The following is a 20,746-nucleotide window of genomic DNA, read 5'->3' as shown; positions in this document are numbered from 1 at the left end:
TGCTATTTTTTTTAAATTTTTTAACCACAATTTTTTAAAGCATGTATAGCCTATGGTGCAGACAATACAAAGAAACAGACATTCAGATAATGCTGGTGGGAGCAGAAAGTGTAACTGCCTCTACAGGGACTAAATCAGTAATATCTTCCTTAATTGTAAATGTATACATCCTCTTACCCAGCTATTGTACATGGGTATACAGGTATATCAGAGAAGGCAATGGCAACCCACTCCAGTACTCTTGCCTGGAAAATCCCATGGACAGAGAAGCCTGGTAGGCTGCAGTCCATGGGGCGGGAAGAGTTGGACACGACTGAGCGACTTCACTTTCACTTTTCACTTTCATGCACTGGAGAAGGAAATGGCAACCCACTCCAGTGTTCTTTTTTTTTTTTTTCCAGTGTTCTTGACTGGAGAATCCCAGGGATGGGGGAGCCTGGTGGGCTGCCGTCTATGGGGTCACACAGAGTTGGACAGGACTGAAGTGACTTAGCAGCAGCATATAGGTATATGTTGGGTATATATTTCACATGTATAGGAACACAACCTATAGGTATCACCCTTACATAAATACCCAAAGATACACATAACAAGACTGTCCACTGCAGTTTGCTTTGCAATAGTGAAAAACTTATTTTCTTGTGCTCCAAAATCACTTCAGATGGTGACTGCAGCCATCAAGTTAAAAGATGCTTGTTCTTTGGAAGAAAAGCTATGACAAACTTAGACAACATATTAAAAAGCAGAGACATTACTTTGCCAACAAAAGTCTGTACAGTCAAAGCTATGGTTTTTCCAATAGTCATGTACAGATGTGAGAGTTGGATCATAAAGAAGGCTGGGTGTCAAAGAATTGATGCTTTTGAATTGTGGTGCTTGAGAAGTCTCTTGAGAGTCCCTGGAACAGGAAGGATTTCACACCAGTCAATCCTAAAGTAAATCAACCCTGAATATTCACTGGAAGGACTGATGTTGAAGCTAAAGCTCCAATATTTTGGCCACCCGACGTGAAAAGCCAACTCATTGGGAAAGACCCTGATGTTGGGAAAGACTGAGGGCAGGAGGAGAAGGGGGTGATAGAGGATGAGATGGTTGGATGGCTTCATCAACACAATGGACATGAATTTGAGCAAACTCCAGGAGATAGTGAAGGACAGGGAAGCCTGGTGTGCTGCAGTTCATGAGGTCACAAAGAATCGAACATGACTTAGCGACTAAACAACAACAACACAGTCTTAAGTGCTAGACCTCAATAAGAGACTGGTTAAGTATTATAACTATAAGTATTATATATAAAGGACTTCCCTGGTGGCTCAGACGGTAAAGCGTCTGCCCACAACGCAGGAGACCCTGGGGTTCAATCCCTGGCAACCCACTCCAGTATTCTTGCCTGGAAAATCCCATGGACAGAGAAGCCTGGTAGGCCCCATTCCCTGGGGTTGCAAAGAGTTGGATGCGACTGAGCGACTTCACTTTCACTTTCAAATATTATAAATGATGAGACAGCTATGTAATAGTACACAATGTTGCCGTTGAAAAGAATACGTATCTTTATGTTCTGATATAGAAAGATGTCCAAGATGTTCAAGTTTTGTTTTTAAAGGGGTAGTTTTTTAGTATGGCATGGTTCCATTTGTAAGAGAAAGTATATATACATACAATATAAACTTGCATATACACAGAAAGCTCCTGGAAGGGTGCAAAAGAAACCTTTGGCAATAAGTACTTCCAGGGATTAGACTGGAGAGTGTGTCAAGAAAAGAAAGGGAGGGACTTCCCTGGTGGTCCAGAGTGCAGGTTAAGGCTCTGCACTCCTAATGCAGGGGACCTGGGTTTGATCCCTGGTCAGGGAACTGGATCCCGCATGCATGCTGCAAAGGGGCACCTAAGGAGTCTGCATGCCACAACTAACTAACTAACTAAAATAAATACATTTATTTAAAAGAAAAGGAGAGAAAGGGAGCTTACTTTTCATTTTCTATACTTCCATATTGAGTCTTTGTAACAAACATGTATTACATTAATCTGGGAGAATACATAACTGAGTGAGCAGGCAAGCAAATAAAGAAGTATTTCCCCAACAGCTTTACATTGCCCTTAGGACAAATTTCAAATCCCTTAAAAAGAAAGAACAATCCTCTGTGATCTTGTTCCTGTTCCACCCTCCAGTCTCAGCTCTTACCACCCCCATCTCACGCTCGATCTATGTTCCAGTCTCACCAAACCTCCAGTTCCTCAAACAGGACACGCTTTCTCTTGCCTCCAAGCTTTGCCAAATGCTGTTTCTTTTGCTTGGAACACTCCCCACGCCAACCTTCAGTCCTATAGTCCTAGCGCCCTCAGGTCCCGGCTCAGACATCTCTTCCCCCAGGAAAATCTTCCCTGGTGCAAAATCTTCCCTGGTCTGGGGTAGGCACCGCTCAGATGAGTCCCAACCACTTTCTGAACCCCTCCACCCTGGGTTTATCGCATCGTGTCACAATGACTTGTATTATAAGATCATTTGCCTTTCCCACTGGACTGAAGTTCCTCCAGGTAGTGACTGTGCCTGTCTGGGTCACTGTCTGGCCCTGGGCACAAGCACAATATCTGGCACACAGACAGTGTGCTCAACACACTTCTGCCAAGCTGCACTTTCGTTACAAAGACACTCTGACCACATTATAGGTAGACTGGACTTCTTTGGTGGTTCAGATGGTAAAGGATCTGCCGGCAATGCAGGAGACCAGGGTTTAATCTCTGGGTCAGGAAGATCCCCTGGAGAAGGGAATGGCTCATGGACAAAGAGCCTGGTGGGCTACAGTCCATGGGGTCGCAAAGAGTCAGACACGACTGAGTGACGTAACACTTTCATAGACAAATTTGGGATACAGAAGGAGGGGTGGTGGGATTATAATCCTACCACACAAAAACAAGCACTGTTTTCACTCAATGTTTTTGTTCCCTGTATGTGTTTTTCCCTAGCTGTATTCCCAAGCTGGACATTTTGACAAGATCCCTCTGACACAGGCATTTTGTTCGGGGAACATTTTGCTGAACCCTGTCAAAACATGAGACTTTTATCAGCCAAAGTAAAGACTGCTGTTTTTATAATCAAGTCATGTGTGCAAGAGACCACAGACATCCCAGGCTCTTTCTCATCACGAACCTACCTCTCATTACTGGGGATTTTGTATCCCACTAATTCCTGGATTGTTTGAAGTCTTACGAGGATGAATTACTATTAAAATTTTTGTAAAGAGCAATGGTTAATTTACAACCTACTTGGTTAACTTCTAAAACTGATCACTCTTTCTCCCAAATAATCACTAGGAAGAAGAGTTAAAGCATCAGTACGATGGATGTGTGGCTGAAGAAACTGTTAGGAATTTCACTGAGGAGGTCCCTAACAGTGGTGAGGTCAAGAGTGAGAAACCACACAGATGCCCACATCCGCCTCTCCCCACCCCAGGTCTACATAGAGAAGTTCAAGAATTTGAGAAGAAACCCACATAAGACACAAGTGACTTCTCAGAGCATCTCTGAGTCCCTGCTTCACCCCTCACTACCCTTCATCCTTTACCCTCGACCTGAGATTAGAGGCTGGCAACGGACGGTAAGACTCAGGCATGACTTAGGTTCTATGTTTCGTTCATTACTTGACTTTTTTCCCCCCATATTAAAAAAAAAAAAAAAAAAAAACTAGTGTCACAGTGGGAGTGTCAAAAAGTCCCGGGGGACAAACCAGCTGTGTCCAGCAGCTGTGTGGAAATTTCACATTCTCCTCTAACCATTGGGGCCTACAATGCTGTACCTCCTTTTAAACTGCTTCCTCAATATAGGATTAACAATACATTTTTCCATCTAGCTGCCGAGTCTTTACACTTGTCATTTTTAACTGTACTGAGTAGATGTACCATCTTTTACTCAAGTCAGTGATTCACTATGATAAATAATACTGCAGCATTATCACACCTGAAATTTTCTTTTCCTACCTTGGATTACTTTCTTAGGCTGGAGCCCCAAAAGTAGATTTCATCACAGAAAATGAGTATCTTAACACTTCATACACATTCTTGAACAGCTCTCAAAAAGAGGTATACTGATTTACACTATCTGTAATAACATAGACAAGAACAAATCTTATTAGCCCCTCACCAACACTGAGTATGAACTCAAATTTTTTCCTTATTTGATGAGCAAAAAGGCTAAATGATTAACCTTTATCGGCATTGACAACATTCCAGGCACATATGCTTCCTACACATCATCTTGTTTAACTTTACAACAAACTTGTGAGATGTTACTAACATCTCCATCTTACAGATGAGGAAACTGAGGCTTAGAAAGCTTATGTTCTTGAGCAAAAAGTTTAGCAAGGGTGGAGGCAGGCTTTGAACCCATGCTGTCTAAAGTCTTGAGTCCATCTACCACTCACTCCTGCTCATGGCATCTCACTGTCGTTTTACTCTACGTATCATTGCTTCTACAGAGCAACACACACACTCCCAAAGGTCTCTTTGCTGTGAATTTCATATTTCCTGATTTTTCTATCTGTGGCAAACACAAACAAGTCCAAAGGCTCAGAGGTAGCTGAAAAGTCAGAGTTTCAGAGCCAAGGTTTTGACAATGGACAAGACAGCAGCCTGCAGTAAAAGTCAATCAGAATCTAGAGAAGAACGTCTACAGAAACTGCAGGGACTAGACCTGGGGCCTCTGCCATCTGCCTCTCTTTGACGGCTGGCTGGAATAGTGAGACTTCAAGGGCCAGATGTCAGGCCAAAAGAATCAAAGAGGCAGGGTGTTGAGCTTCTGACCCTCCCAACAGCCTCAGAAGTCCCTGAAGAACTATCGCAGAACTCCATCCTGGTGTGTGAAGGCAGAGGGCAGCTAGTAACAGCCCTAAAGATGTCACCGGGTGAACAGATGAAGAAATCAGGAAATGGTTTCTTTTTTCTTCAAGAAATACTCTGGTTGAATTTCCTCAACAGGTTTCAACTTCTGCATTTGGAGAAAATGGTTCTGTTTTAGTCATCTGACAAAAGAACAAACAAAAAAAAAACCTGCCAGAAGGACTGCTAGGCATTACAAGCACAATCTCCATAATCGAAGAGCCAGGACTTGAGATCTGGTGCTACCACATATGGCTGTGAGATCTGGGGAGGCTGCTTAATACTGCTTAGTCTCCACTGTCCCCTGTTTAAATTGAGACAGTAACTGGGGCTACTGGGAAGAGTAAACAGTATATGCAGAGTATTGAGCAATAGTGCCCCATGTCTGGCACAAATTCACTACGTTTTCACCATGCAAGGCAGTGGTGCAAGTGCTAACACTAAACTGAGGGACTTCCCGGGTGATCCAGTGGTTAAAACTTCACCTTCCAAGGCAGTGGGTGTGGATTCAATCCCTCCTCAGAGAGCTAAGATCCCACATGCTTCCTGTCCAGAAAACCAAAACATAAGACAGAAGCAATATTGTAACAAATTCAATAAAGACTTAAAAAATGGTCCATATAAAAAAAAATCTTAAAAAACAAAAACTAATGGTATTAATCCTATTTGGAAGGAAGGAAGGGAGCGAGGGAAGGAGGGAAGAAGGGAGGAAGGGGTAAATTTCCTTTTCCACTGCATTCAGAAACAAAAGGCAAACGTGCTGGTCAAATGGTACAGGGTGGCTGGAAAACTCTATAGACATAGGAAGTAGAATTTGATCCTGGGATCAGCTACTTACAGATGAGAAACACTAAGCTAATCATATACTTTCTCCTGCTTTCAATTTTCTCACCCATAACTGTAAGCGTGTTGCAACAAAAGACTTACAGGGTCTGTTCTGGTTCTAAAAGCTCTGCGTTGTCTCAGCCAGGGCCAGCAGTCAATACAGAAAGACCTCTGTTCCAAGCAAGAGTTTATCGGCAGAAGCTCAGTCAAGGCTGTGCTTTGCTTCCCATAAATGTTTCCCTTTCAGTGTCCTTCTCTTGGTTTCATTTTGAGTTATACTTTAATTTATAAGCTGCTTCAAACCTTTTGAGTGATGGTCCTAAATTAGTTAATTCTAAATTAGCCCTGTAAATTACTTAAGAGACCAACAGGCACAGACTGGTAGAAGGCATGTGTTGAGCAATTTCGTGAATGACAAGATGGTGGGTGAGAGATACTGAGAAGAGATAAGCGTGCCTCTGATTTCACAGCGAGTCCCTGAGCTCTTCAGGTCCCAGGCACCCAGCAGGACGGGCAGGCATGGCGCCTGGACAGAGTCACAACCTGTGGGGCCATGTCTGCTTGAGTTGACCACTGCCCACCCCCCACCATCCTCACTGGCTCCTTGACCTTTTGGACCCGGCTTGCATTTGGTCTTGCTCCTGCCTTTGTTATCTGAGCCCCATCTTCAGTGTGAGAGACCTGGATTCTATCCTTGGGTCAGGAAGATCCCTTGGAGAAGGAAATGGCAACCCATTCTTGCCTAGAGAATCCCATGGACAGAGGAGCCTGGCAGGCTATAGCCCGTGGGGTCGCAAAGAGTTGGACACAACTGGGTGACTTAACACTAGCCACCCAGTTCTAGCTTTTCCTGACCAAGTTCCAATAGGAAGATCTCATTTCATGGGTGACTTAAGCCTAACCCCAGGACAGGGTTCCTAGAGAGTCAAAGAAAGTACTGAAAGTAGGATTCAACCAGCAAAAAGACTTTCCAGGGGGCAGGCAAGTGAACAGACAGAATCTCAGAGAAGGAACCCAAGTACAAATCACCCTGAACTGGGCAACTGATGGCCCCAGGGGATGAGAAAAAGGCATCTACCTACTCAAACTGACAAAAAGAAAATAAAAACACTTTCCTAACTGAAAATGAATTGATTTTGTGTGTCCATACTTGTTTGATCTGCAAAATAAAAGTGAAAGCTTGGGCAAGAGAAACACGGATTTGAAGCCAGACTCCAGCACTCAACACTCGGGTGACCCCGGGCGCTTTACTATTTAAGCCCCAGTGAGACGGCGATAATGCTTATCTCAGAGGCTGATGCAAGGATTAAATCAGACGGGGCACACAAGGCGCAGGCAGGTGCTCAGTCACCGTTCGCACTCCTCCGCTTGCCACTGTTAAACTTCCGCCTAATTAATGTCTGTGGGGAAATGTTTTCTCTTGCACTCAAGCAAACTAACATAAAAGGAGACGGTTTCCAAGGCGACGGCCTCTGCCGAGGTTACAGGAGAAAATTAGGGGAGAACTTTCTGAAGTCACGTCCCCAAGAGGGTGGGGGTAAAGATGGAGGAGGGCTAAGATGTTAGTTAGTGAGCTGTTGCCAAGGCAGCCAACTTCTGTACCCGGGGAGTTCCTTGAAGCACCGACTCTTGCTTTGGAATTGGGAAAACTGCTTTGGTACCTGGTATCAAGGTCAGTGTAGAATCTTCTGCAGATGCTATCCTGACTCTTGGAAAACATCGAAAGTAGTCATACAACTGAAGATTCATTTTTAAAGTCTAAATTATAAAACCTGGCAGTTTCATAACACAGGGACCAATTCTGACTCCTGACTATTGTGAAATTTTTCAGGGAATCAGAACAAAACTTTGGCTGTTTCTACTGCCAAGGAGTGTGAGAACTGAAAAGTTTAGTTGGAGGCAATCACTGCTTTGAAGGTAGGGTTCTTTCTCCCTCTCTTCATGATTCAGTAGTCATAAGCTGGGTTCAAGGAGGAAAGCATTCGTATCAATACGACATGAACTTAACATGAAATTGAAATGCAAGGAAATCCAGAGGCCTGGGCTCTGTCCTGGGCTGTCCACCACCCAGGCCCGTCTTCTCTCTCTGGGTATTTATTCCCTCTACCTTTCCTGGAAGCTGCGCTGGGTCAGGGGATCAACACAAAGCCTTGCTGACCCCATGAGAGGCTGACGAAGACTTTCCGCAAAAGTATTTTCAGCTAGTCACTGAAGACTGAGTAGGAAGTAACTAGCCTGTCTGGAATTTAAGCAGCTTTATGTAAACAGCCAAAGCTTAACTCTCTAGCCCTAGAAAGAGTACTTGCAATGAAAGACAGAAAAAGGATACCAACAATTTACTGAAATCAAATTGGAAGGCTGCTACACCTAGCTTCTAGAATTTCACTCAGCAGGAGAGTATGTACCGGGAACTTCACAGCATTTCTCAAGCAATAGCTATGTGTTATTGCTATTGTTCAGTTGATAAGCTGTATCCAACTCTTTGTGACCCCATGGACTGCAGCACGCCAGGCCTCCCCGTCCTTCACCATCTCCCAGATTTTGCTCAAACTCATGTTCATTGAGTCAGTGATGCCATTCAACCATCTCATCCTCTGTTGCCCGTTTCTCCTCCTGCCCTCAACTTTCCCAGCATCAGGGTCTTTTCCAATGAGTCAACTCTTTGCATCAGGTGGCCAAAGTATTGGAGCTTCAGTTTCAGCATCAGTCCTTCCAATGAATATTCAGGACTGATTTCCTTTAGGATTGACTGGTTTGATCTCCTTGCAGTCCAAGGGACTCTCAAGTCTTCTCCAGCACCACAGTTCGAAAGCATCAATTCTTTATCACTCAGCCTTCTTTATGGGCCAACTCTCACATTCATACGTGACTTGGAAAAACTGTTTCTTTGACTACACAGACCTCTGTGGGCAAAGTGATGTCTCTGCTTTTTAATATGCTGCCTAGGTTTGTCATAGATTTTCTTACAAGGAGCAAGCATCCTTGTAGCTACGTGTTGGGCATTGTTCTAAAGACATATGCAGTAATTTAATCCTCACCACAATGTTGTATTAGGTACTCTTAGTAGCCACACCTCAGACAAATGAGCTAAGGCACAGAGAGTTTAGGGAGCTTGTCTAAAGTCCCAGTGCTAGCTGGTAGGGAAGCTGGATATCAGACCCCCAGTCTGCCTCCAAGGACTGCATACCTGACCACATGCTAAGATACCAAAGCAGAGCATGAACAGTATGTTTATTTTGATGCACTGGCTGGCAGGCTGTAGAGTCTCATGGGAGAAATTTGCTGAAGATGATGCTTCTTTCAAAACAAGGACTTTTATGTTATTAAAGTTTTCTGAGACACCCATTTTGTTTAACCCCCAAGAGGCTTACAAGACAATCCCTGTGTGAGATGTCTCCACAAACTAAATCTGGACCGGAGGGTGAAACCAGGAGGATTGGTGACTCATTCCCAGGACATTTACTTTCCAGGGGCACGGACCTACAGCTTGGGCTCAGGCAGGGGCACTTGGATGCTGCTGTCTGTCCACACTGCTGCACCTACCCTGACCTCCAAGCACCCACAGAGCTAGTGACCTGGTAATACATCACATGATTTCTGAAGAGCCTCCCAGGCTGGGAGTAAGAACTATGCATCTAGTAGCTGCCTTTGGAGCTCACCTCACAGGGCAACTCTGAAGTCCTCGTTCTCTACTCTGTCCATGCTGCAGAGCTGCCAGAAAAAGGAGACGATGATGCAGGCCTGATCTCTTGGAGCTACGCCCACGAATTCCAAGCCTCTAGAAATTTCTGGTTATGCGGCCAAAGTCTGGGAGATGTTCGGGTCTACTTGACTCTGAGAAAACACGTTCTTTTTCAAGAATCTGCTACAATCAAAGCTGACAGCCGCCACTGGTGACGTAAGCTCCAAGTCAGAGACACAGCACTGCCCTGACTGAGTGACCATCCTGTGAGGTCCTAACACTCAAGAAGTACTGCTGAATGAGTAAGTCTGTATCCTCCTGGGCCTGAGGGGCCACTAATGCTGATTGCTAACTACAGGTATATGATGCTTTTACTGTGCCTCGCAGATACTGCGTTTTGTTGTGCTTTTTATAAACTGAAGGTTTGCGTTAACGCTGTATCGAGCAAGTCTATTGGCACCATTTTTCCAACAGCATTTGCTTACTTCGTGTGTTTGTGTCACATCTGGTAATTCTTGCAATTTCAAACGTTCTCATTATCATTGTATTTGTTGCAGTGATATGTGATTGGTGATCTTTGATGTCATTATTTTGGGGCACCCTGGACCTGGGTCCAGATAAGACAGTAAATTCAAGCAGTAAATGTGCACATTCTAACTTCTCCACCGACCAGCCATCCTCCATCCCTCTTCCTCTCCTCAGCCTCCCCATTCCCTGAGACACAACAGTACTGAAATTAGGCCAATTAATACCCCACAGTGGCCTCTAAGTGTTCACAGTGAAGGGAGGGGCTGCACGTCTCTCCCTTTAAATCAAAAGCTAAAAATGATTGAGCTGAAGTGAGGAGGGCATGTCGAAAGCCAGAAAAGGCAGAAAGCTAGGCTTCTTGCACCAGTTAACCAAGCTGTGAAGGCAAAAGAGAAGTTCTTGAAGGAAAGTAAAGGTGCTACTCCTGTGCACACAGTCTTACTGCTGATATGGAGACAGTTTCAGTGGTCTAGACAGATGGTCACACTAGCCACAAGATTCCCTTAAAGCCAGAGTCTAGTCCACAGCAAGGCCTGACTCTCTTCAATTCTGTGAAGGCTGAGAGAGGTTAGGAGGCTGCAGAAGAAACTTCTGAAGCCAGCAGAGGTCATTTATGAGGTTTAAGGAAAGAAGCCACCTCCATGGCATAAAAGTACAAGGTGAAGCAACAAGTGCAGATGTAGAAGCTGCAGCAAGTTATCCAGAAGACCTGGAGCAGACAATTCATGAAGGTGGCGGCACTACACAACAGATCTTCAGTGGATCAGGGTCCCCCACCTCTAGGACCTATGCCTGATGACTGAGATGGAGCTGATATAATCACAATAGAAATAAAGTGCACAATAAAAGCAATGCACTTGAATCATCCTGAAACCATCCTCCCCCGCAACCTTGGTCCATGGAAAAACTGTCTCCCACAAAACCCGTCCCCGGTGCCAAAAACGCTGGGGACCACTGGTGTAGATGAACAGCCTGCTATTGGGAGAAGAAGCCATCAAGGACTTTGACAGCTAGAGAGGAGAAGTCAGTGCCTGACTGCAAAGCTTCAAAGTGGTCAGACTGACTCTCCTATAGGGACTAACACTGCTGGTGACTGGAAGTTGAAGCTCATGCTCATTTACCATTCTGGAAATCCTAGGGTCCTTAAGAATTACACTAAATTTACCCTGCCTGTGGTCTATAAACAGAACAACAAAGCCTAGATGATAGCACATCTGTTGGCAACATGTTCGCTGAATATTTTAAGCCCATGCTTGAGACCTACTGCTCAGGGAAAAAAGAAAAAAAACAGATTCTATTCAAAATATTACTGCTTGATGACAAGGTACACGGTTACCCAAGAACTCTGATGGAGATGTGCAAGGAGATTAATGTTGTGTTAGCAGGTATGAACCATCCATTCTGCAGCCCATAGATCAAGGAGTAATTTCAAGTCTTATTACTTAAGAGATACACTTCAGGACTTCCCTGGTGGTCCACTGGTTAAGACTTGGTGCTTCCACTGCAGGGGGCATTGGTTTGATCCTTAGGGAACTAAGATCCCTCATGCCATGCACGGTGTGGCCAAAAGGAAAAAAAAAAATACACTTCATTAGGCTCTAGCTGCCATAGACAGTGGTTCCTCTAATGAGTCTGTACAAAAGTCAACTGAAAACCTTCTGGAAAAGATTCAGTAGGCCATTAAGAACATGCATGGCTCACAGGACGAGGTCAAAATAGCAACATTAAAAGAAGTGGGTTCCAACCCTCATGCATGACTTTGAGAGATTCAAGACTCCAGGGGAGGAAGGCACTGCAGATGTGGTGGAAACAGCAAGAGAACCAGAATTAGAAATGGAGCCTGAAGATGTGACTGAATTGCTGCAACCTTATGATAAAACTTAAACATATGTTGCTTCTTATGGATAAGCAAGGAAAGTAATTTCTTGAGATGGAATCTACTCCTGGAAAAGATGCTGTGAAGACTGTTGAAATGACAACAAAGTATTTAGAATATTACTTAAGTTTAGTTGATAAAACAGCAGCAGAGTTTGAGAGAATGGACTCCAATTTTGAAAGTTCTACCGTGGGTAAAATGTCATGAAACAGAATTGACTACTGCAGAGAAACTGTTTGTAGAAGGAACAGTCAATCAATGCAGCAGACTTTAGTTGTCTTATTTTAAGCCCCTTCAACCTACAGTGACCACCACCCTGATCAGCAGCCGTCAACACAGAGGTAAGACCCTCCACCAGTAAAAAAAGATTACCACTTGCTAAAGAATTTTTTTTAGCAATACAGTATTTTTAATGAAGGGATGTAGGTTGTTTTTTTTAGACATAATGCAATTATACCTAGTATAAACACAACTTGCATATGCACTGGAAAACAAAAAAAATTCCTGCAACTTGCTTTATTGTGGTATTTCCTTTATTGCAGCGGTCTGGAACTGAACTTGCAGTATCTCTGAGGTCTGCCTATACATGAATAAAAGAAGATTCCAAAAACATTACCAAAAGACAAATGACAGTGGGAGGAAAATTATTTGTAACACATAGGACAACGTGTATATCTAATATTCAAAGAACTCTTGCAAATTGATAAGGAAAAAAGAAAGGAAAAGAAAGCAACGTAAAGGTTATAAACAGGAAATTCCCAGAGGAAATCTGAATGGCCAATAAATTTATGAAAAAATGTCAACCTTACCAGTCATCAGGAAAAAATACACGAAAATCACATACCCATGATCTCATGCAGTTCTCCTACCTGAGAGGTAGAATCATTGTCCATATTTTGTATCTGAGAAAACTGAAGCTCAAAAGAGATTTTAACTCAACCAATACCTGACAGAGCTGGACTTGAATGCAGGTTTGTTTAGTAAAAAGAAACATTCATTCTAACATACTGTCCTAACCAATGTTTTGTGTGTGGCCAGATCCTCTTGGTCAAGTCACTTAACCTCTCTCATTAGACTTAGTTTTCTCATCGGCAAAATGGGATTCACAAAAGTACCATCACGCAGGTAATCATGAGAATTAAATGAGATAATGTTCATATAAAATGCTTGGAACAGTGCTGATAATGGCAAACATTCAGCTACCTGATTCATTCGTTCAACTACCTGATTCATTCGTTCAACAGATAATTTAATGAACTCATATACTGACTAGGCACTGTTCCAGACTTTGGAGATATAGCAGTGAACCAAAGTGCCCTTGACTTCATGGATCTTACATTCCAATAGAGGAAACAGAAAAAAAAATAAGATGAATAAACAGAAATACATAGCATGTGGGATAGTGATTAGAAGAAAAATAATGAAACAAGAGAGTAGGGTGGGGTTATGATTTTAAGGAGGGAAGGCCTCACCGAGGAGAGATATCTAAATAAAGAGCTAAGGCCAGGGGGAAGGAAGCCATTCAGGTATCGGGGAGGGCAAGGGCACACTTTCCTGGTGGTCAGTGGTTAAGAATTCACCTTCCATTTGAGTCAGTTCTAATGAGGTGGATGAGCCTAGAGCCTACTATACAGAGTGAAGTAAGTCAGAAAGAGAAAGACAAATATATAGCATATACACGGAATCTAGAAAGACGGTACTGATGAATCTATTTGCAGGGCAGCAATGGAGACGCAGCCACAAGAACAGACTTGTGGACATAGCTGGGGAAGGAAAGCGGGGAACGAACTGAAAGAGTAACAGTGAAACGCAGACATTGCCATATGTAAAATAGATAGCCAGTAGGAATTTCTGTATCATGTAGGGAGCTCAAACTCTGTGCTCCGTGACAATCAAAAGAGGGGTGGGTTTGGGGGGAAGGTTCAAGAGGGAGGGAATGTATGTGCACTTATGGCTGATTGTTGTTGTTGTATGGCAAAAACCAACCCAATATTGTAAAGTGATTATCCTTCAATATTGAAGATAAATAAATTTTTTAAAAGTCTGCCTTCCAACGCAGGGGATGCAAGTTCGATCCCTGGTAGGAGAACTAAGATCACGTGCCTCAGAGCAACTAATCCCACACACTGCAACTAGAGGAGCCCAAGTGCTACAACAAAGACCCAGCGCAGCCAAAAACAAAAGATATCTGGGGGAAGAGCATTCCTGGCAGTGAGGTCCTAGGGAGCGTTTGGGGAACAGAGGAAAAAGCCAGAGTGGAGAGAGTGGTGAGAAGGGTGCTGGACAGACGTGTAGCAGGTGTGAGCAGAGAGGGGAAGGGCCTTACGGGGCAGGGACTGTGCTTCGAACTTTGGTTTTACGCTGTGAGATGGAAACCCACGGGAGGATTCTGAAAACAGAAGTGATAGAATCTGGCTCATTTTTTCACAGGATCACTCGAATGGCAGAGCTGAGAGCAGCTGAAAGGTGATAAGGCAGAAGCCAGGATACCGGTCGGGACGTTCTTTGTAAGAATCCAGGGCAGGAATGATACACGTGCACATCAGAGGAGGCAGAGGTGGGATATATGTTTCATGTAGGACCAAGAATTTGCTGAAGGCTCAGACGTGGGATGAGAGAGAACGGGAGGAGTTCAGGATGAGCCCAAGGTTTTGGCCTGAGTAACTGGGACGGCAGAGTTGCCACTTGCTGAGATAAGAGTCCAGAACAGAGGCTTCCTGACTGCAGGCCCTTTGGAACAATGAGAAATCTAGGGCATGGGGATCCAGTGAGAGGGGTGGCTGATATCAGCCAAGCGCCACGGTCACTGTATCGGGGCAGGACTTCAGTCCCTGGGAGGGAGGCCCAGGGATACGAAACAGGTTACCATGGGATCCTGGCAATCGGAAGCAGACAGGAGTCCAGTTATCAGAGCTGAGGCAGGAGGCCAACAATGCTGACTTGCAGCCAAATTACAGGGTGAGAGGCAGCCCCAGTCCATCTGCTTCTCTCTCGGCCTCAGGGATGGCAAGAAGGCTGGCTGATCAGGGGTCACGTGACCTCCAGAGCCTGCGGAAGGAGCCCACACCAGGAGCGAGAAACCAGACAAACCAGACTCCGTATCTGTGCTCAGCTGCATCCTCAGGGTGATGCTGGCCCATCACAGACTGATTCCAGGCCTTTAACACACTGGGCAGGGCCACGGGGCCAGGTCACCATGTGAAAGGTCTGGGCGCGCAGAAACATGAGTCTCTCCTCTGTCTGAGACCTTGTGGCGGGGAGGGAGGAAAAGGCAACTCCTGGGATGGGAAGAGCTGGGGGTGACACTTTGCCAAGGAACCGGGAAATAAAAGCAAGAAACATGCTGGGGGCAAGATAGGAAGTAACTGCCACCCCCTCGTCACCAAGAGGACAGAAAGCAACTTCAAGGGGAACAGTTCAGACAAAGGGAGCAGGGGGAAGCTGCTCTAGATGGTGATGCTGGGGCCTGGCAGGTGGGTGGTTCCACTCAGAGGTATTAGGTTAAGCAGCGCTTAACCTGTGATTGGTCTAAGCAGTGTCTCTTTTACTAAGAGTGCGCTCTGACTACTTCCTAGACACTGATTAAATTGTTTTCCACACACTGTCACTCCTAGCAAGAGTATACTAGCTAGAGTATAAGACATTCCCACCAAAATACAAAGAACTTTTAGAATTAATGCAAGGGGGATCATGTCTGTTGAGCTGTTGTAGCTCACTGACTGATGATTTCACTAATGTATTTATTTTCTTATTTTGACATAAAGATATATATAACCATTTCACGACTTATTATAAAGAGAATAATTTCTTCACTAGGCACTAAAAATGAAATCCTATTTGTTTTCTACAACGGACAGATTAATAAACACTGTTAAACAATCGGAAAGTAAATCTTCATTTTTCTAATGTGGAAATAATTGTACAAACTCGTTTTTTTCTTGAGTCACATTTCTCTGATGGTCATAGATTTTCTTTGCATACTTGTATACTATAAATTAATGGCTTTTTCAGTTTCCACAGAAGTTCTCTACACTTAAAAAAATTAATTTTTAAAGCAACATACCAGAGGCGCTGCAGAAAGAACCATGAAGCCCCAGTGAAACATGTGCTAAGCAGCCTTGGTCACTCCCTAGGCAAGGGGCTCAACTCATGGCCCCTCAAGGTCCATGTGATTAAGTTTTGTGCTTCAGTAAATATGCAGACTTCTTATGTCATGAACTTTGGAGTCATTCCTTTTTTTTTTTTTTTAAGTTTTTTTTTTTTTAATTGAAATATAGCTGATTTACAATGCTGCATTAGTTTCTGGTGTACAGCATTGATTCAGATAGATATATATATTTAAAACTATATATATATGTATCTATATAGCTTTATTTCCCCACTCTCGAGTCATTCTTGAACAGTCAATACTTGGAATATAAGATCTGCAAAGACTAAGGACCTAAGGTAATGAACATTCTGCCTAAGGCAATAAATATTCAAATCAGAGTCAAAATTTTTGTTAGGTTAAATATCTTTGATATTTACAAAACAGCAACAAAGCCACATGTATTAATAACCTTACAACTATTTCTACTCCTTGAATACTCTTCCTATGGGAATCTATGTTTCAGAAACACAGATGCCTCACACACAAAGATGTTTATTACTGTATGATATACAATAAAGAAAACTCAGAATCAATCAAAATATCCAAAATACACTGAAAGTGGTTATAAATTATGTCATTTATGATGAAATATTATTTAGCTATTAAAATTATAAAGTATCTTAATAAATTACGGAAATAATGATTACATAATGGTTGAAATTTTCTTAAAAGGTTATAAATACGGAGAATGATACCCCCTATAAAAGAGGCATGAAAAATAACTAAAATAAAACATTCAAAAGATGACTTCTAGTTGATGAAATACAGATAACTTTTTCCGTTCCTTTTTCATTTTTTACATATTTTCTATATTTTATACAATTAGTATATATCACTTTTCAAGGAACAATGAAGAATTAGGGAACAAGCTATTAAAAAAAACACAATGTGTTACTTTTCTTGAATATAAAAGTTTAAAATGGAAGCTGAAAAAGAAAAAGAAACTAGAGTCGATGCTTTTCTGCTACAGTTCTTGTGTACACAACCTGTCTCTCAAACTTGATTATAAGCTTCCTAAGTGGACAGTTATCTTTATAAGCTCAATAATCATTGACTCTTAACATGCACTCAGTCAATATTTATTAATGGGTAAAGTCAGAGCAAGTCATAGTAGCCGTTTAATGTATATGGAAAGCGATTTTCAGAATCCAAACAAGTATTTCCTCAGCATCTACATATGTTTGGCTGGAGAAGAAACTGGCTACCCACTCCAGTATTCTTGCTGGGATAATCCCACGGACAGAGGAGCCTGGCGGGCTACAGTCCATAGGGTCACAAAGAGTCAGATACTGCTGAGCAACTGAGCACACAGACGTGTGTTTGGACAGAATAACCATGGTGACCCATTCCAGTATTCTTGCTGGAATGATACCATGGAGAGAAGGAGTCCAGTGGGCTACAGTCCATGGGGGTCACAGAGTCAGACATGACAGAGCAACTGAGCACACCCACACACGTCTGGACAGGATGAAAACGGCTGGATCTGGGGAGGACGGCGCTTTGGTCTGACGAGCAGCAGGAACAGGGATTTGCCCTGTGGAGGAGCATGAATGTGGAAGACTGTGGACAGGACTCTCTGTGGCAGAAAGGCCAGCATCCCTAGACCCGCGGCTCTCGCACCTGCTTTTTGCCTCACACAAAACTCTCACCAAATGCAGGACCCATAGTCCAGCAGGTGTACCCCGGGTGTCCCCACCCTCCAAGCACCTGCCCATTTCTCACTGTGGAAGTGAACAGCAATGCTACATAGGGATACCCTGACTTAGTTCCAATTACCTTTTAAAAATAACTCTCAAGCTTCTGCTGCTGCTGCTAAGTCACTTCAGTCGTGTCAGTTCTCAAGCACTGGCAGCTTATTAATAAGAACAAAGTACTTGGGACACAACTCACCACAGAGCCCAGCACTCTGTGGTGACACCTTGGCTTTGACCTGCCACAGTAAAATAACATGGCAACAAGCCCCACATGCACGACCCTGAGGTCGTCTTTACCAGGACCCTGGGAAGGACACTCGTAACACCCCTATCTTGCAAATGCAGACACGGAGGCTTTTGGACTTAAACAGTGGCAGAGCTGGAACTCAAGCCAGGCAGATGCCAAAGCCCTAGAGATAGTAGCACCCACAAAGGTGGCCACAGACGAGGTGGTAGAAGTAATTACAGTGGTAGGAACAGCGGGGTGGGAGTCGGGGGTAGGAACAAAGCCAATAACAAGAGGAAAGACCTCCAAAGGCTCACCTTGTGCCAGGCACTGCTCTGCCAGTGTCCTATATATTAATTCATCTATTCCTCATGACAAAACTCTGACATGGGCCCTGCCACCATCCTCACTTTACAGATGATGAAGCTGAGGCTGAGATGTTAGTGACCTGTCCCACGACACGGGGCTGGAAAGCGGCAGAGGCAGGATTTGAACTCAGAGTCTGACCTTTTGGCCATCATGCTAGGCAGCCTATGTCTGGCACTAAAGCTTTTATTCTAAAACAAAATGCTTCTGAACTGTGGTGCTGGAGAAGACTCTTGAGAGTCCCCTGGACTGCAAGGAGATCAAACCAGTCAATCCTATAGGAAATCAACCCTGAATATTCATTGCAAAGACTGATGCTAAAGCTGAAGCTACAATACTTTGGCCACCTGATGTGAAGGGCTGACTCACTGGAAAAGACCCTGATGCTGGGAAATATTGACGGCAGGAGGAGAGGGGGATGACATAGGATGAGATGGTTGGTGGCATCATTGACTCAATGGACATGGATCTGAGCAAACTCTAGGAGATAGTAAGGACAGGGAAGCCTGGTGCGCTGCAGTTCATGGGGTTGCAAAGAGTCAGACACAACTTAGCATCTTGAAAACAGTAACAACAAAATGTCCGGCACTTTAGTCCTCACAGAATTTCTTTTCAAGCAGACCCCTGATTTTATCTAACAGGTGGACTTCTCAGGAGAAGTTCCCATCTCTTCCAGTATTTTCTGGCATAAAAAAATTTAAATTAATGGAATACAGCTCAGTCTTGGAAGCACTGTCTGGAGTATCCATGCTCTTCCTTACCCTCCATTACATGAGCAGCTGGGAGCACGTGAACGGCAGAATGAATGTGGCCGTATTCCAGGTTTCTCGCTCAAGTTCTCATGGAGGCAGATGTTCCCGATTCAGGGTGTGGGGCCAGTGTTTCCTTGCCCCTAGCATAATATCAAAGACCTCTATTCTGAGTGACTAGAGCTTCATGAGTTGCCTACTTTTCTCCTTCATTCTGTAAGTTTTCTACTCAACATGTATGGTTAGACAAAAAGGGGGGAAAGCACTACTCGACTCTGTATTAAAAATATGACAACCATATTCTTGGTCACAGTTCCTATTTTGGGACAGAGGCACATTCCAAAGCTATTAAGTAAGCCCCTAGCTTTCTGGGCTTCTCACTATTTCCTTGGGCAGAAGAGAAGAACTTCTCATTGAAATCAAAAGCAAAGGCAAACCAGGCGCAAATCAAGCACAGAGATAGACAGTGGGGAAAAAATTACAGCTGCAAAGTGCATGTAGTTTGGCGGGGTACAGACTCCTAAACAAAGTTTAGTGACAAATTCAGAAAACTATCGTTTGCTGGAAAAGAAACTAAGACATAAGACAGATACTAGCAGTCAGTGAAAATCTTTCTTGGAAATAACGCATGATAAAATAATCTATAAATGTGGTCTTCTAAATCTCACGCAGAAGACCAAGGCCACTGCCCTCTCTATTATTAACTAATAGTATTTGGATAAAAGGGTATTGTTTCAGGGCTGGCAGAGAGCATGCTGTGCCCAAGTGCAGTGCTGGCTAAGGTTTATGACCTTGGGAACAAAATTCCCTCTCACTTTTAAGTTCTGAGAGATGACTGCCACAGAAGCCACAAACTATGACGAACGAGCATACATAAACAGAATTTAGTTAGCGGCTTGGGAAGGAATCAGTTATCTTTACACCCTAGTTCCCTTAACTCAGACCAGCTCCCAAATCCTTCGGGCCATGCTTCCATGCCTCCCACGATCTCAGATTACCTTATGGATAATTATGATTATATTTTATATACAAAAAAAAAGGGGGAGTGCTTAGAGAGGCTGAGGGAAAGCCAAGGATCACAGATCAAAAAAGCAGTGGAGCCAGAGCTTGGACACCCAAGCCATACTCTTCGGCACACCACAGCCCACCTCTGCCCAGGACCTAGAGGAGGCAGAGGCTCAGGGCAGGTTCACCTTGCAAGCTGCTGCCATGACTCCAGGAGATGGGAGAGTGAGGTGGGAGAGGTTCAGCAGATACCGTCAGCTCTGGGAGGGAGCTGAAGGTAGAGATAGACGGAATTTCTGAAGACCATCTGAAGGCACGAGAGAGGCTGTTCTGAGGTCTCTGTGGAGACTCTCATCCGTGACTCAAGCCCTAACTATTTTGGGATCGTCTCCGAGAGTCCATGATCATGGAACTAAGGCATGGCAGCCCTCCCTCAGTGAGGGGCGGTGGCCACATGCAGGCTGCCCAGACCTCAGGGCCAAAGCTGAGGGGGTTCAACCATCACCAACTGGGCCACAGTCTTCTGCAGAGAGGCTGACTCACCCATTTCCACTCTTTCTAAGCTTCATACAGAAATATGTTTCTGCCACCACAGTGGGTGCAAGAAATTTATGAATGTATTCATTGATTATCTATCGATTAGTGAGAAGAGAAAAAGAAGAGTAGTTAATCCTCTCTTAGAGGAAAGAAGGAGCAGGAGAACACAAAGGCCTCGCAGGTCCGTTTGTTCGTTCAGACGCCCACCAGCATGTGTGTGTATGTGTGTGCACGTGT

General features: G+C 43.9%; 1 protein-coding gene across 4 annotated transcripts in view; it reads right to left on the bottom strand.

Annotated features, from left to right (window-relative positions):
* Positions 1-20,746, bottom strand: part of CRTC3 (CREB regulated transcription coactivator 3) — a 98,236-nt gene that overhangs the window by 59,032 nt on the left and 18,458 nt on the right. The gene's annotated exons all lie outside the window — the stretch shown is intronic.

The sequence above is a fragment of the Cervus canadensis genome, chromosome 17 (assembly GCF_019320065.1).
Source record: "Cervus canadensis isolate Bull #8, Minnesota chromosome 17, ASM1932006v1, whole genome shotgun sequence".
Classification (NCBI taxonomy): Eukaryota; Metazoa; Chordata; class Mammalia; order Artiodactyla; family Cervidae; genus Cervus; species Cervus canadensis.
This window is presented reverse-complemented; position numbering and strand designations above follow the sequence as displayed.